At 39.1% G+C, this 14,599-nt stretch overlaps 1 protein-coding gene and 1 long non-coding RNA gene across 3 annotated transcripts in view; one reads left to right on the top strand and one right to left on the bottom strand.

The window, feature by feature from the left end:
• Nucleotides 1-14,599, bottom strand: part of LOC147021819 (uncharacterized) — a 389,465-nt gene that overhangs the window by 256,400 nt on the left and 118,466 nt on the right. The window lies entirely within an intron of this gene.
• Nucleotides 683-3,106, top strand: LOC147021820 (uncharacterized). 2 transcript variants are annotated; one of them, XR_015060608.1, is made up of 4 exons: nt 683-796; nt 888-1,077; nt 1,565-1,643; nt 2,641-3,106. It is a non-coding gene; the product is annotated as an uncharacterized LOC147021820 (long non-coding RNA). The 2 variants fall into 2 exon arrangements; XR_015060609.1 differs by lacking the exon at nt 2,641-3,106 and adding an exon at nt 1,731-1,876.

Below are 14,599 nucleotides of genomic sequence, written 5' to 3'. Positions count from 1 at the left end.
ATTATAAACATCTTTAATAACAGTGAATAGGGTTTTCTTTGATAATATATAACTCTGTATAAACATATTGTATCATTTTAAGACCTCACAAGAGTTTTCTTTGACGGACATATCATTCCAACCTTGATTCTTCATTTCTGTGTCAAAATCATGCTTTAATGTTCGGTTTATCTTTAATTGCCAAAAATGACCAATTGTGTCACATCCTCGACGTGGAAACAACTGGATTTGGACTCAGAGTCTAAAATTCTTTAAGTATGCCAAATTTCATCCAGATTGGTGATCTGCATAACGAAAATCATTTTCTGAAGGTAATAGCGAGTACCTACACATGGTCTAAGAGGGGTATCCCTCCTTCGGTTCTGTAAAATGGGGAAGTACTTTTTAGAACACAGTTGTGCTGTGAAAATGAGGAAGTATTATGGTATAAATTATGGTATAAACTCTCATGGTATAAATCTTAAATCATCAGAACACTAACGGAACAAAATTTAGCGAAAAACAGCTATTAAACGTTGGTTTATCAAAATCATTCAAAGCAAGCCGTTTCATTTTCGTGTTAAAATGAGTCAGTCTGGAATCAGTCAAGCTGCCTCGCCTGAACCAAGCCAAAAAAATTCCGAAGTCGTTTCCTATGTGGGACACACCCTGAAAAAAACCATTTTTGTGAAATCTCCCATTACGTCATCAAGGTGCTCATTTAAACCAACTTGCGAGCCGAGTGTTTTATTTCGAGAATGGATTGTGCAGATAATTTCTCCGACCTTGCGGATCAATCATTTTCACAAGATGACAGGTGAGATCCTTAACCTAATTCATTATTTGTTGTTTTATACAGAATTAAATCACTATATAACCAATAATTATTGTGTGTCTTTTTCTAACAGGTTGTCCCCCAATAAGAACATCGTTGAAAACTGATCATGAAAATGACTTATTTGAATTACACGAAGAGTGGATAAAAATGAATGACGTACTTGAAGACATTCGTTGGTTTAGAAAATAATTGAATGATATTTTTGTTGGCTGGCAATAAATTATCTCACGTCCTCTGATCTTGAATGAGTCGCGTCAAAGGTGAGAAATTATCCCTCTGTGTGTCTGTGTGTATGTGTGAGTGTGTGAGTGTGTGCATGTTTGTGCATGTGTGTGCTTGTGTGTGTTTGTGTGTGTGTGGGTGTGTGTGTGTGTATATATGTGTGTACGTCTGTGTGTCTGTGTGTCTGTGTGTGTGTGTGTGTGTGTGTGTGTGTGTGTGTGTATGTGCGTGTATGTGTGTATGTGTGCAAGTGTGTGTATGTGTGTGTCTGTGTGTGCATGTGTGTATATGTGTGTGTGTATGTGTGTGTCTGTGTGTGCATGTGTATATTTGTGTTTGTGTGTGTGCATGTGTATCTGTGTGTGTATGTGTATCTGTGTGTGTATGTGTATCTGTGTGTGTGTGTGTGTGTGTGTGTGTGTGTGTGTGTGTGTGTGTATGTGTATGTGTATGTGTGTGTATGTGTTTGTGTGTGTGTGTGTGTGTGTGTGTTTGACTCATTATTATTATTATTATTATTTTCAGTTTAAACACCTGTCTGGATGAACCAAACACACAACTTAATCTTCTGGAGGAATCTGACACAAAACTTAATCTTCTGGAGGTAAATGTTATATTTATTATTTTATTAATATCATAATATAATCATCTTTATATCCCCTAATTGTTCTTCACTCTTTGTTTTGAACAGAATATGTTGATCGAGTTTCAAAACCAAAACAAACCATAAGACTGCTGCGAAAGAAGATTTTGTTCAATGTTATTACTTTTGTTTAACTCTAAATGTTTTCCTTATAATTATCTGATTTTGAATTACAAGAAAAGAATAAAGGAGATGTAAAGGAGAGGGGGGGGGTTGGGGAGGTTATGGTTGGGGGGTAGGTGCTCTCCCCCAACGACCCACCACCCCCCTCATCCCTCTCCCCTCCCCTCTCCGTGTGTGTGTGGGGAAGGGTGGGGGTGGGATGAGGAGGGTGGTGGGTCAAAGGTGGGGGCGCAGAGGGGTGTGGGGCTTGTGTGGGTGGGTGGGGCTTGTGTGGGTGGAGCTTTTGTGGGTGGGGCTTGTGTTGGTGGGGCTTGTGTTGGTGGGGCTTGTGTGGATGTGGCTTGTGTGGGTGGAGCAATTTTTTAAATTAAATAAACATGTGTGTGGGAACTAATAAACTAATCACGAATTATGTGGATATGATGAATGTAAATGTGGCTTATGTGGGTGGGGCTTGTGTGGATGTGGCTTTTGTGGGTGGGAATTTTGTGAATGTGGCTTTTGTGGGTGGGAATTGTGTGGATGTGGCTTTTGTGGGTGGGAATTTTGTGGATGTGGCTTTTGTGGGTGGGAATTTTGTGGATGTGGCTTTTGTTGGTGGGGATTGTGTGGATGTGGATTTTGTGAGTGGGGCTTGTGTGGATGTGGCTTTTGTGGGTGGGAATTGTGTGGATGTGGCTTTTGTGAGTGGGGCTTGTGTGGATGTGGCTTTTGTGAGTGGGGCTTGTGTGGTCGGACCATATTGGTCAGACCTAGTGTTTGGCATTTCCTGAATTACTTTATTTTTCGTGCTGTTGCTGTTTGCTGTTTCGCTTTGTCTCGCCACTGCCCCCAGGACCATCAAAGCTGTTCTGTATCGAGGCATCGCTCGCCTTGCTGGATCACCTGTTCTTCATCAAGACATCACTCACCTCACTTCACCATTTGCTCGGTGACCTGTGTTACACTCACACCTGTTCTGTGGACTGCTACTCGCTGCAGCCTCATACCAGGTGACACCGTTCCAGTTATCATGGTGGTTTTGTTTGTTTGATTTTGTTGAACTGCATTTACTGTCTTGAATGCCACCAGATTTATGTACTTCCCCTTTGTTGCAGCCCCTTTGCACCAGCTCATACCAGCTTCCTGCAAGCTCATAACAGCTTCCTACCAGTTCATTCCAGCTTTATACCAGCTCATACCAGCCACATGCCAGTTTGCTTCACTTGTTTTGCCACATATCACCATGGCCATGAACTGCACAAATGCAGCTCTGTGGAGGAAGTGGCTCAATATACATATATGTGTGTGTGTGTGTGTGTGTGGTGTATATATATATATATATATATATATATATATATATATATATATATATATATATATATATATATATATATATATATATATATATATATATATATATATATATATATATATATATATATATATATATATATATATATATATATATATATATATATATATATATATATATATATATATATATATATATATATATATATATATATATATATATATATATATATATATATATATATATATATATATGTATATATATATATATATATATATATATATATATATATATATATATATATATATATATATATATATATATATATATATATATATATATATATATATATATATATATATATATATATATATATATATATATATATATATATATATATATATATATATATATATATATATATATATATATATATATATATATATGTATATATATATATATATATATATGTATGTATATATATATATATATATATATATATATATATATATATATATATATATATATATATATATATATATATATATATATATATATATATATATATATATATATATATATATATATATATATATATATATATATATATATATATATATATATATATATATATATATATATATATATATATATATATATATATATATATATATATGTATATATATATATATATATATATATATATATATATATATATATATATATATATGTATATATATATATATATATATATATATATATATATATATATATATATATATATATATATATATATATATATATATATATATATATATATATATATATATATATATATATATATATATATATATATATATATATATATATATATATATATATATATATATATATGTATGTATATATATATATATATATATATATATATATATATATATATATATATATATATATATATATATATATATATATATATATATATATATATATATATATATATATATATATATATATATATATATATATATATATATATATATATATATATATATATATATGTATATATATATATATATATATATATATATATATATATATATATATATATATATATATATATATATATATATATATATATATATATGTATATATATATGTGTATATATACATATATATATATATACATATATACATATATATATATATATACATATATATATACATACATATATATATATATATGTATGTATATATATATGTATATATATATATATATACATACATATATATATATATATATATATATATGTATATATATATATATATATATATATATATATATATATATATATATATATATATATATATATATATATATATATATATATATATATATATATATATATATATATATATATATATATATATATATATATATATATATATATATATATATATATATATATATATATATGAATCTGGTGTTGGCGCAGTGGTTAGGGCAGTAGCTTGGGACCCAAAAGGTCCTGAGTTCAAGCCCCGTTGGGATACTGAATTTATTTATATATATATATATATATATATATACCAAGTCGAAAACACCAGGGGGTTGACTCAGCCTGTCATCCTTCCGAGGTCGGTGAAATGAGTACCAGTGGACTGTGCCCAGTGTATGCCCCGGTTAGAATAGGTGTACCATATCCCCATGTGTCATAAGAGGCGACCAGGGTTGCGTCAGGAAGGGCATCCAACATAAAAACCTATGCCAAATCATTATGCGGACAACAAAACGAATTTCCATTCCGGATCGGTCGAGGCCTGGGTTACCAACCACCGCCACCGGTACCGGTGGTCATCAGGGTACCAGTGGAAATTGTGCTTCTGCTGGGCGAAGGAGAAGGAGACAGGGCGAAGGGTGGAAGTGTGGAGGTGAGAGTTGGAACTCTGAATGTTGGGACGATGAGTGGCTAAGGGCGAGAGTTGGCTGATATGATGGAGAGAAGAAAGGTGGACATACTGTGTGTACAAGAGACCAAGTGGATGGGGAGTAAGGCGAGGAGCATTGGAGGTGGTTTCAAACTGTTCTACCATGGTGTGGATGGGAGGAGAAATGGTGTCGGGGTAATCCTGAAGGAAGATTATGTCAAGAGGGTATTGGAGGTGAGGAGAGTGTCTGACCGAGTGATGAGTGTGAAGTTGGAAATTGAAGGGGTGATGATGAATGTCATCAGTGCATATGCCCCACATATGGGGTGTGAGATGGAGTATAAAGAAGATTTCTGGAGCGAGTTAGATGAAGTGGTTGAGAGTGTATCCAAGCATGAAAGAGTGGTGATTGGAGCAGATTTCAATGGGCATGTTGGGGAAGGGAATAAAGAGGATGAGGAGGTGATGGGTAGGTACAGTCTCAACAAGAGAAATGTGGAAGGGCAAATGCTGGTAGAGTTTGCAAAAAGAATGGAAATGGCATTGGTAAATACGTATTTCAAGAAGAAGGAGGAACACAGGGTGACATACAGGAGTGGAGGAAAGTGCACACAGATGGATTACATCTTAAGTAGGAGATGCAACCTGAAAGAGATTAGTGACTGTAAGGTGGTGGCAGGGGAGAATGTAGCTCGACAGCATCGATTGGTCGTCTGTAGGATGACTTTGGAGGTGAGGTTGAGGAAGAGAGTGAGGGCTGAACCAAGGACCAGATGGTGGAAGCTGAAGGAGGAAGACTGTTGCCTGAAATTTAGGGAGGAGGTGAGACAGGTGTTGGATGGTGGTAAAGATGGGTGGGATGATTGGGCAACCACAGCAGAAGTGGTGAGGGAGATAGCTAGGAAGGTACTTGGTGTGACATCTGGACAGAGGAAGGAAGATAAGGAGACTTGGTGGTGGAACGAGGAAGTACAGGAAAGTATAAGGAAGAAGGGGTTGGCGAAAAAGAAGTGGGATAGTCAGAGAGATGAAGAAAGTAGGCAGGAGTACAAGGAGTGGCAGCGAAAGGCAAAAAGAGAGGTGGCAAAGGCCAAGGAAAAGGCATATGACGAGCTGTATGAGAAGTTGGATACAAAAGAAGGGGAAAAGGATTTATACCGATTGGCAAGACAGAGGGACCGAGCTGGGAAGGATGTGCTGCAGGTTAGGGTGATAAAGGACACAAATGGGAATGTGCTGACGAGCGAGGAGAGTGTGTTGAGAAGGTGAATGGAGTACTTTGAGGAGCTGATGAATGAAGAAAATGAGAGAGAGAGAGAAGGTTGGAAGAGGTGGAGATAGTGAATCTGGAAGTGGGGTGGATCAGTAAGGATGAAGTGAGGACTGCTATGAAGAAGATGAAAAGTGGAATGGCAGTTGGCCCAGATGGTATACCAGTGGAGGCATGGAAGTGCTTGGGAGAGATGGCAGTGGGGTTGTTAACCAGATTGTTTAATAAAGTCTTGGAAAGTGAGAGGATGCCGGAGAAGTGGAGATTAAGTGTACTGGTTCCGATTTTCAAGAATAAGGGTGATGTGCAGAGCTGTGGAAATTACAGAGGGATAAAGTTGTTAAGCCACACCATGAAGTTGTGGGAAAGAGTAGTGGAAGCTAGGTTGAGAGGAGAGGTGACGATCTGTCAGCAGCAATATGGGTTTATGCCAGGAAAGAGCACCACTGATGCGATGTTTGCTTTGAGAATGTTGATGGAGAAGTATAGGGAAGGCCAGAAGGAGTTACATTGTGTGTTTGTGGATTTAGAAAAAGCTTATGATAGGGTGCCAAGAGAGGAGTTGTGGCATTGTATAAAGAAGTCGGGAGTGGTGGAGAAGTATGTGAGGATCGTGCAGGATATGTATGAGGACAGTGTGACCGCGGTGAAGTGTGCGGTAGGAATGACGGACCGGTTTAAGGTAAAAGTGGGATTGCACCAAGGATCGACTCTGAGCCCTTTCCTGTTTGCAATGGTGATGGACAGGTTGACGGACGAGATCAGACTGGAGACTCCATGGATATGATGTTTGTGGATGACATCATAATCTGTAGGGAGAGTGGGGAGCAGGCTGAGGCGAGCCTCGAGAGGTGGAGGTACGCACTGGAGAGAAGGGGAATGATAGTCAGTCGGAGTAAGACGGAGTACATGTGCGTAAACGAGAGGGAGGGTGGTGGTATGGTGCGGTTGCAAGGAGTTGAGGTGGGGAAGGTGGATGGGTTTAAATACTTGGGATCAACTGTCCAAAGTAATGGAGAGTGTGGGAGAGAAGTGAAAAAGAGGGTGCAGGCAGGACGGAGTGGTTGGAGAAGAGTTGCAGGAGTGATTTGTGACAGAAGGGTAGCTGGAAGAGTGAAGGGGAAAGTATACAAGACGGTAGTGAGACCAGCTATGTTGTCTGGTTTGGAGGCGGTGGCGCTAACAAAAAGACAGGAAGCGGAGCTGGAGGTGGCAGAGTTAAAGATGCTGTGATTCTCGTTGGGAGTGACGAGGATGCACAGGATAAGGAATGAGCATATTTGAGGGACAGCGCAGGTAGGACGGTTTGGAGACAAAGTGAGAGATGCGAGATTGAGATGGTTTGGACATGTGCACAGGAGGGAAGCGGACTATATCGAGGGAAGGATGTTGAAGATGGAGCCGCCAGGCAGGAGGAGAAGAGGAAGGCCAAAGAAGAGGTTCATGGATACGGTGAGGGCGGACATGCGGGTGGTTGGAGTGTCATTGGAAGATGTGGAGGATAGAGCGAAATGGAGACGGTTGATCCGCTGTGACGACCCCTAACGGGAGCTAGCCGAAAGAAGAAGATATGTACATGTGTGTATATATAAATATATATATATATATATATATATATATATATATATATATATATATATATATACACACACACACACACATATATATATAAGATGAGAGTTTTAGTAATATATAGAAAATGTGTTTGTTCGTGGTTACGAGTAAAAACTGTTTGATGTTCATCTTTCAAACGCTGCTCAGTTTTGGTGGGCATCAAAGTTCCCCTGTTGTCTTTCACAAATTGTTGGCAAGCTCTCGCCCGCACTTTGAAAAATTCAAATTCCTGCACTAATCTCCAAAAAACATGTTCGAGAGGCACAAACAGATTCCTGTAATGATGTGGGTCAAAACCGACTTCATAGCTGACCCGACAAGAGTGTGGGATTAATTGTGGCTGTTAAGTACTGGTAATAGTGAGTTTTTTTTTCATCTCATGCTCTATCCAATTTCATTCTACTTATTGGAACATGATCCTCGCTCGCTTCGTGCAACCCGACAAGTATTTATACAACTCTGCATAGCTGTTTGCATACATGAGTAAAAACTGTCTAGAATTAATCTTTCAAACACTGCTCAGTGGATTGATCTCATGCTCTGTCACATTCTCATTCTACTTATCGGAACAGCATTCCTCGTACGCTAACACATGCTAAGCCACGGCATATATACCCTCTGCCATCAAACGATAACGAACTAATCTTTGGCTTTGCTGAACTTAGCTCAATCTTGAGACCGATATGAGAGATGCTTTTTGCTCTTTTGAAGTCATTTTGCTGCCAAGTACCAAAACGCTGCTTCAGAACCCATTTGGGTTGGGTTAAGTCAAGACCACTGAGCAATGAAACTCTGCAAAGGCCCTGCCAACACGGGTTCAAGGCCAAAAGCTGCCAATTTGCCGGATGGGTGAAAATATCTGGCTGTATTTAAGCTTAAGCATTTCACTCCAGCAGGAAACTTCCTTTCCAGTCTGCACTCAGGGATGGGAAATTAAAGAAGCCTAATATAATATCAGTAATAGATGCAGTGCAGAAAATTGGATGTACACAGTTTGGGAAGTATTAAAAGGCAAATTCCTTTAAACTTGAGAAAAAGGCCAATAAAGACATTTCAGAAATTAAACACCTGCCACTAGTCTCAATCCAGAAAAAAAGTAACTTTTTGTATTCAAAATTGTCTTTGAAAAGTGAGTTATCGCCTGGAGTTTATATGAGAACAAGCATTTTCTGAAACCACTGGGTTGCACAAATGTAAAAATATATTAAAACCAAAATGTGATCCATTTATACTGGGTTGTCTATTGGTTTGCATAAATGTAAAAATAGATTTCAACCAACATTTGATCTATTTATAATGCTGATGTATATTACAATCAATCACAAACTTTAAACTGCAAAGAGGCCATGTCGATGGCAAGTGGCATATCGTGTTGCCATCATTATAATCAGTGGAAACACTGTGGAGCTACAATTTAATACATTTGTCAAATTTGGGCGTTATTAATTGTCGCATCCTGCTCCTTAGATAATTTTAACGCAAATCACTGGTTCGCTTGATATCAACAATCATATTTGTGGAATTCTGGTGACAGGTACTATTTAGGGTGTTCAGGTGGATTTGATATTCGGTTGTCGTGCGATTTTGAACTAAATTATCACAAACGATGAAAATTACGTCGACAATCATTGCAATTTTTTGTCAGAATTACGACGGATATTGATTTGAATTGCTGTTGTGCAGATAATGATGATGCCATCTTTGCCATAACTATTTTGCACATAATTGACTTTTTTCCGGTGAACGTTATCATTTACTTTGAGCAATAATATTTATGTCAAATGGTTTTAAAATTTAGAAACTGAAAAATGAAACTTGTAGACTGACATTGTGTTGTTGATAATGTAGATCGAAAGCAATATTTATATGACACAATTTTCTCATTTTAATTTTGACTTTCCTACTTTGCTACTTCTTACTGTTGAAGGGTGAGGGAGGCACATTCACTACTATGGACTCGTCACCTCTGCTGCAATGAGCCATAAAAAAAGAAATACTGTGTATAAAAACATTAAACCTCTTTTATTGACTACGAGCAAATACAACCTGTCGCTTCACTGACGGGGGGTATTAAGGAGGGGGCTGAGAGTTGGGAGAGTAGGGAGAGAGATACGAAGAGAGGAGAGAGGAGATAGGGAGGGGAAAGAGAAGAGGCAGAAGGGAGGGGAAGCTAGGAAGGCGAGAAAAGTGAGGAAGTGAGGCAGAAGGTGGGTTGAGCTTTGCCTCACCAAATGTTGCTATACCATGGGAGGGGGGGATTCGAGGAGGGGGTGTGTGAGAGAGAGAGAGAGTGAGAGAGAGAGAATGAATGAATGTAAAAAAAGAAGTGAGAAAGGTGATGGGTGGAGGTGGGGTTAGTAAAGAGAATGATATGTTATGCTCAATGACTGAACACACACACAAAAACAAACTCATGTCAGAACAGCTGCGCACGCAACAATGCAACATATTTTATAATATAATCCCATGGCACATCTGCAAAAGCTTTGATGTCCCAGTTCCAGAAAATTTGTGGGAACATGAACCAAATGCAATCAGTGAAAACATAAAAGTACCTACCACTCAAGTATGACCCAATGATCCTATCGAGTGGGAACATCAAAAATATTTCGCTGCAACCACATTTCATACTTGGGTACAAAAAAAGAGAAGAAGGCATTGTTGATTGAGGTGTTAAACCAATGATTTCGGACTAAACGATGCCTAAATCAAGAAAATGACCAAACACCAAGACCTCATGAATGAATTGAGAAGATTCTGGAAGCTGAAGAATGCCAAAGTTGTACCAGTGATAGCTGGACCTACAGCATTGATAACAAAGAACCTCAAAGAGATATTAAACATAGGGGCAATACCCCTGGGCACTCACCGGGTCGTAATTGGATAAGATAACCAGGCAACCACTGGTAGGCATTGATGATTCACAAAATATATAATGGAGAAGAAATGAAATACCTCTGGATTTTTTTTTTAATGCCATGAACAAATCTTGGTACATCACAGGTGATAAAAGTTGTGGTCAAGTTTCATCGAAATTGTGTGTTTGGTTTCAGAAAAGAAAGCAAATACATATTTTGGGGGGCAACACCCCCATAGAACCCCTTAGACCTCAATTTCTTAAATGTTGTTAACAAACTTTAGTACATCACGGGTGGTGAAGATGGAAGTCAAGTTTCATCGGAATTGTATGTGTAGTTTTGGAGAAGAAAGCAAATTCTTATTTTGGGGGCAACCCCCCTTAAAGCCCGATTTTTTATGTCGTTAGCTTAGTGGTTTGCGTGGTGGCTTGCGATCCCAGGGTCCTGAATTCAAGCCCTGTTGGCCACTGAATTAACACCAGGGAGTTGACTCAGCCTGTCGTCCTCCTGAGGTCGGCAAAATGAGTATCAGTGTAGCAGCCAAAAGGCTGCACATGAAGGGAAGGGATATCAATGGATTGATTAAATCTGGTATTGGTGTTGTGTTGGCATGATGGGCCGAATGGCCTCCTCCTGTGCCTTAATTCCTTGTAAAACCTTGTACATCCTTGTCATGAACAAACTTTGGAAGGTCATGACTGATGAAGGTTGTGAAATTTCATCGGAATTGTGTGTGTCATTTGAGAAGAATGTACCTTTTTTGGGAGGTAACCCACTCCCCCCACAACTCCCTCGATAGACCCCTTGAGACCCCGTTTTTAATGTCATCATGGGTGATGAAAGTTGTGGACAAATTTCATTGAAATCGAATGTGTAGTTTCTGAGAACAAGTTGCAAATGTTTGTGGACGGACAGGCGGATGGACGAAGCACCATCACATAAGCTCCCTGAAAATACTTTACAGGTGTGCTAAATACCATCCCTGCAAATAATGTTACAAATGAACTACACTTGGAAGCTGTCTGGGGCTCAGCGACGATCCTGAAGAGCCTTCGGCACAAAACTTTGAGAAGACAAAACTTCACAGCTTGGTCCATGAATCGTGACCCCTTACTGAAATGAAGGTGGATGCTTTGAGCCTGCCCTGGGAGGAATCCAATCCACATTATGAAACCCACATACGAGTATGTAGACACCAATCAACGACGCGCGCGCACACACACACACACACACACACACACACACACACACACACACACACACACACACACACACACACACACACACACACACACACACACACACACACACACACACACACACACACACACACACACACACACACACACACTACATACTGTATCAAACCCAGAAACCTTGAGTAGCTTTCACCGAAAAACGTTACATTTATATAGACATTTCGGGGAGATGTTCACAAACATTATTCTTTATAAACAGCAGCGTGTGACGGGTGGGAAAACAATTTTGCTCAGTAATTTAGAAAATTCGTTATTTCAGCAAACGGCTCAGAAATCAGGCGTTATTAAATATATTTTGCTTTAAAACTCACAAAGAGAAACATTTAACTTTGTAAAGGTGTTGAATAGCAGTGGTCAGTCATCCCAGTGAGGTAAGGAATTTGCCCAAGAAGCAAAACGTTTGCTGTGTTCATCTCAAGTATCGGTGCAATATGATATAGTTAAACCACTAATTCTCAGCTGTGATGCCTCATCCTGCAGTGTTGGCAGTGCGTTACAGCGACAAAATTGCGTTTCAGTATTCTATGCCTGTAGCCCCCAGCATTGCGTACTTGATCAGCTTTGGAGTGTAGCTTTTCTGTGGTTAAAAAGGAAGCTCTTGTATGTATTGTCGGTGTAATAAAGATGCATCAGTATATTTTCAGTTGACATTTTGAACTCGTAACTTGCACAAAACCATGGGAGTCCCTGTTCATTGAGAGTAAGGGAATTAACACCCAGGCCTCTAATCTGCACATTTTCAGCGTTGGCCAGAGAAGTTGGCAGGCTATGACGATTCTATACGGTATCAGCCAGGCAATGTGAATTTCTGTGCTCATGCTTGCTTCGAACCGGTTACTACTGCCTGTTAACCCAGATGATGCACCTGCACCAGAAGAGCTTAAAAAAAAATTAATTGAGTGTGTTTGGTGGTGGAGCTGATAAAGCCTTCTATTGCAATAATCAGTGTAGGTTGATTCTGATGGCTGCTCCCATCCCATGATAATGCTCCCATCACTTCCAATATCAACAGAATTATGGACAAATGTGGATCTAACCCTATATATGGTCAAACAATGCATTATCATTGGCGTATGGTCGGCATTGTAAATCCCATTCTCAAAATCATGTTGAGCCTGTTGAAATTGAGCCTTTCATATCTATTCCAATTGTAAGCCAAGTACCAGAACCAAAAGTGTCTGAACCCAGTTGCAGTGTGTCGGAATCGGTATCTTCCCCTCAATCTCCGCTGAAGTCTGCTGCTGTTACAACTCAGCAAACACAGTCGCCTCTTTTGCAATGCTCTGCTCACCTGTGAAAGGCACCTGAGGATTTAAACTTGTAAATCTTTATAATTACCTCTGCCCACTGAAGGTGAACGGAGGTTATGTTTTCACCCCTGTTTGTTTGTTTGTTTGTTTATTTGTGTCGAGGATATCTTAAAAAGTTGTAGATGGATTAGGATGAAATTTTGTGGGCACATTGGGTGTGTGACAAGGACGAATTGATTCGATTTTGTTGAAGATCCAGATCTGGGTGGATGTATGACTGGATGTATGGGTGGATCCGGCGCTCTACTGACTGAGTGCCTTTCTGGTTTATTCAGTTATGGAGTTATTGTGAAGGGGGTGGGGGTAAGGTGTTGACATGTTCTCTGTCTTACCCGGGTACACATGCACAGTGTGGCACTACAAAGGAAGAAACGATCTTGTCCGACATTGGGAGATGTGTTTTTTAATCTCATAGGATAACCCTGTGGACACGCCGCAACGGCCTGCCACGATGAGTACCTGTGCTGATTTAGTGCGGCTCGTGTTTACAATAAACTATGATTGACTTCAAGGATAGATAATGAGTACCAGGGCATAACATTACCTCTCCTCCATACACCAACTCACTTTACAGCACGAACTGTATACCTTCTATCGATTATAATATATTCACACAATATTGTTGCGGGCTGTCGGGTTTGAGTGAGTAGAGCACTAGGTGGGGGTTTACTACGTCGATTCCCACCAGACTCCCTGGAATTGTAGGCCGTCGCTCACGGATAATTCCGCAACGCGGTGGGTCGCTTAACCGACCATGGACGCCAATAACTCAACCGCGTGACCTAGGGTCCTCCCGCCTATGGGTTACCGAATTAACCACGCGGTTTAACCACGCCCTCGGTACGCCTTGTCTGAACCAGACCACTCTACCGGATCGGATCACTTTTCCGGATCAGATGCAGCCGAGCGACACTGCCAAGGACGTACCGGCTAGAAGGAACGGACCATTGGGAATAAAGACCCAGCTAAACCTGGATTTTAACCATGCTGGACCAATGAGGGAAAAGACAAAGACGAGCTGGGAACATGTCTACAACAATTATTTATTCACAGCAAGCGAGGAAAAGCATATGGCACAACAAAGGTTTATTGGGTATGTAACGCAGGGAAAGAGGAGAGGGGTGTGGGGGGGTGTGACAATTATACAAGCAACTTACCAAAGCAGACACTGTGCAGACTTGACCTGAGATTATTCACAGTAACAACAATAAAATATCTTCTACAGCAGGGGTCGGGAACGTTTTTGACTCAGAGAGCCATTAA

Source organism: Eptatretus burgeri, chromosome 8 (assembly GCF_056783735.1).
Source record: "Eptatretus burgeri isolate ZD-2024b chromosome 8, Ebu_testis_v1, whole genome shotgun sequence".
NCBI lineage: Eukaryota > Metazoa > Chordata > Myxini > Myxiniformes > Myxinidae > Eptatretus > Eptatretus burgeri.
The sequence above is the reverse complement of the archived record's forward strand: the minus strand, read 5'-3'. Positions and strand labels throughout refer to the sequence as shown.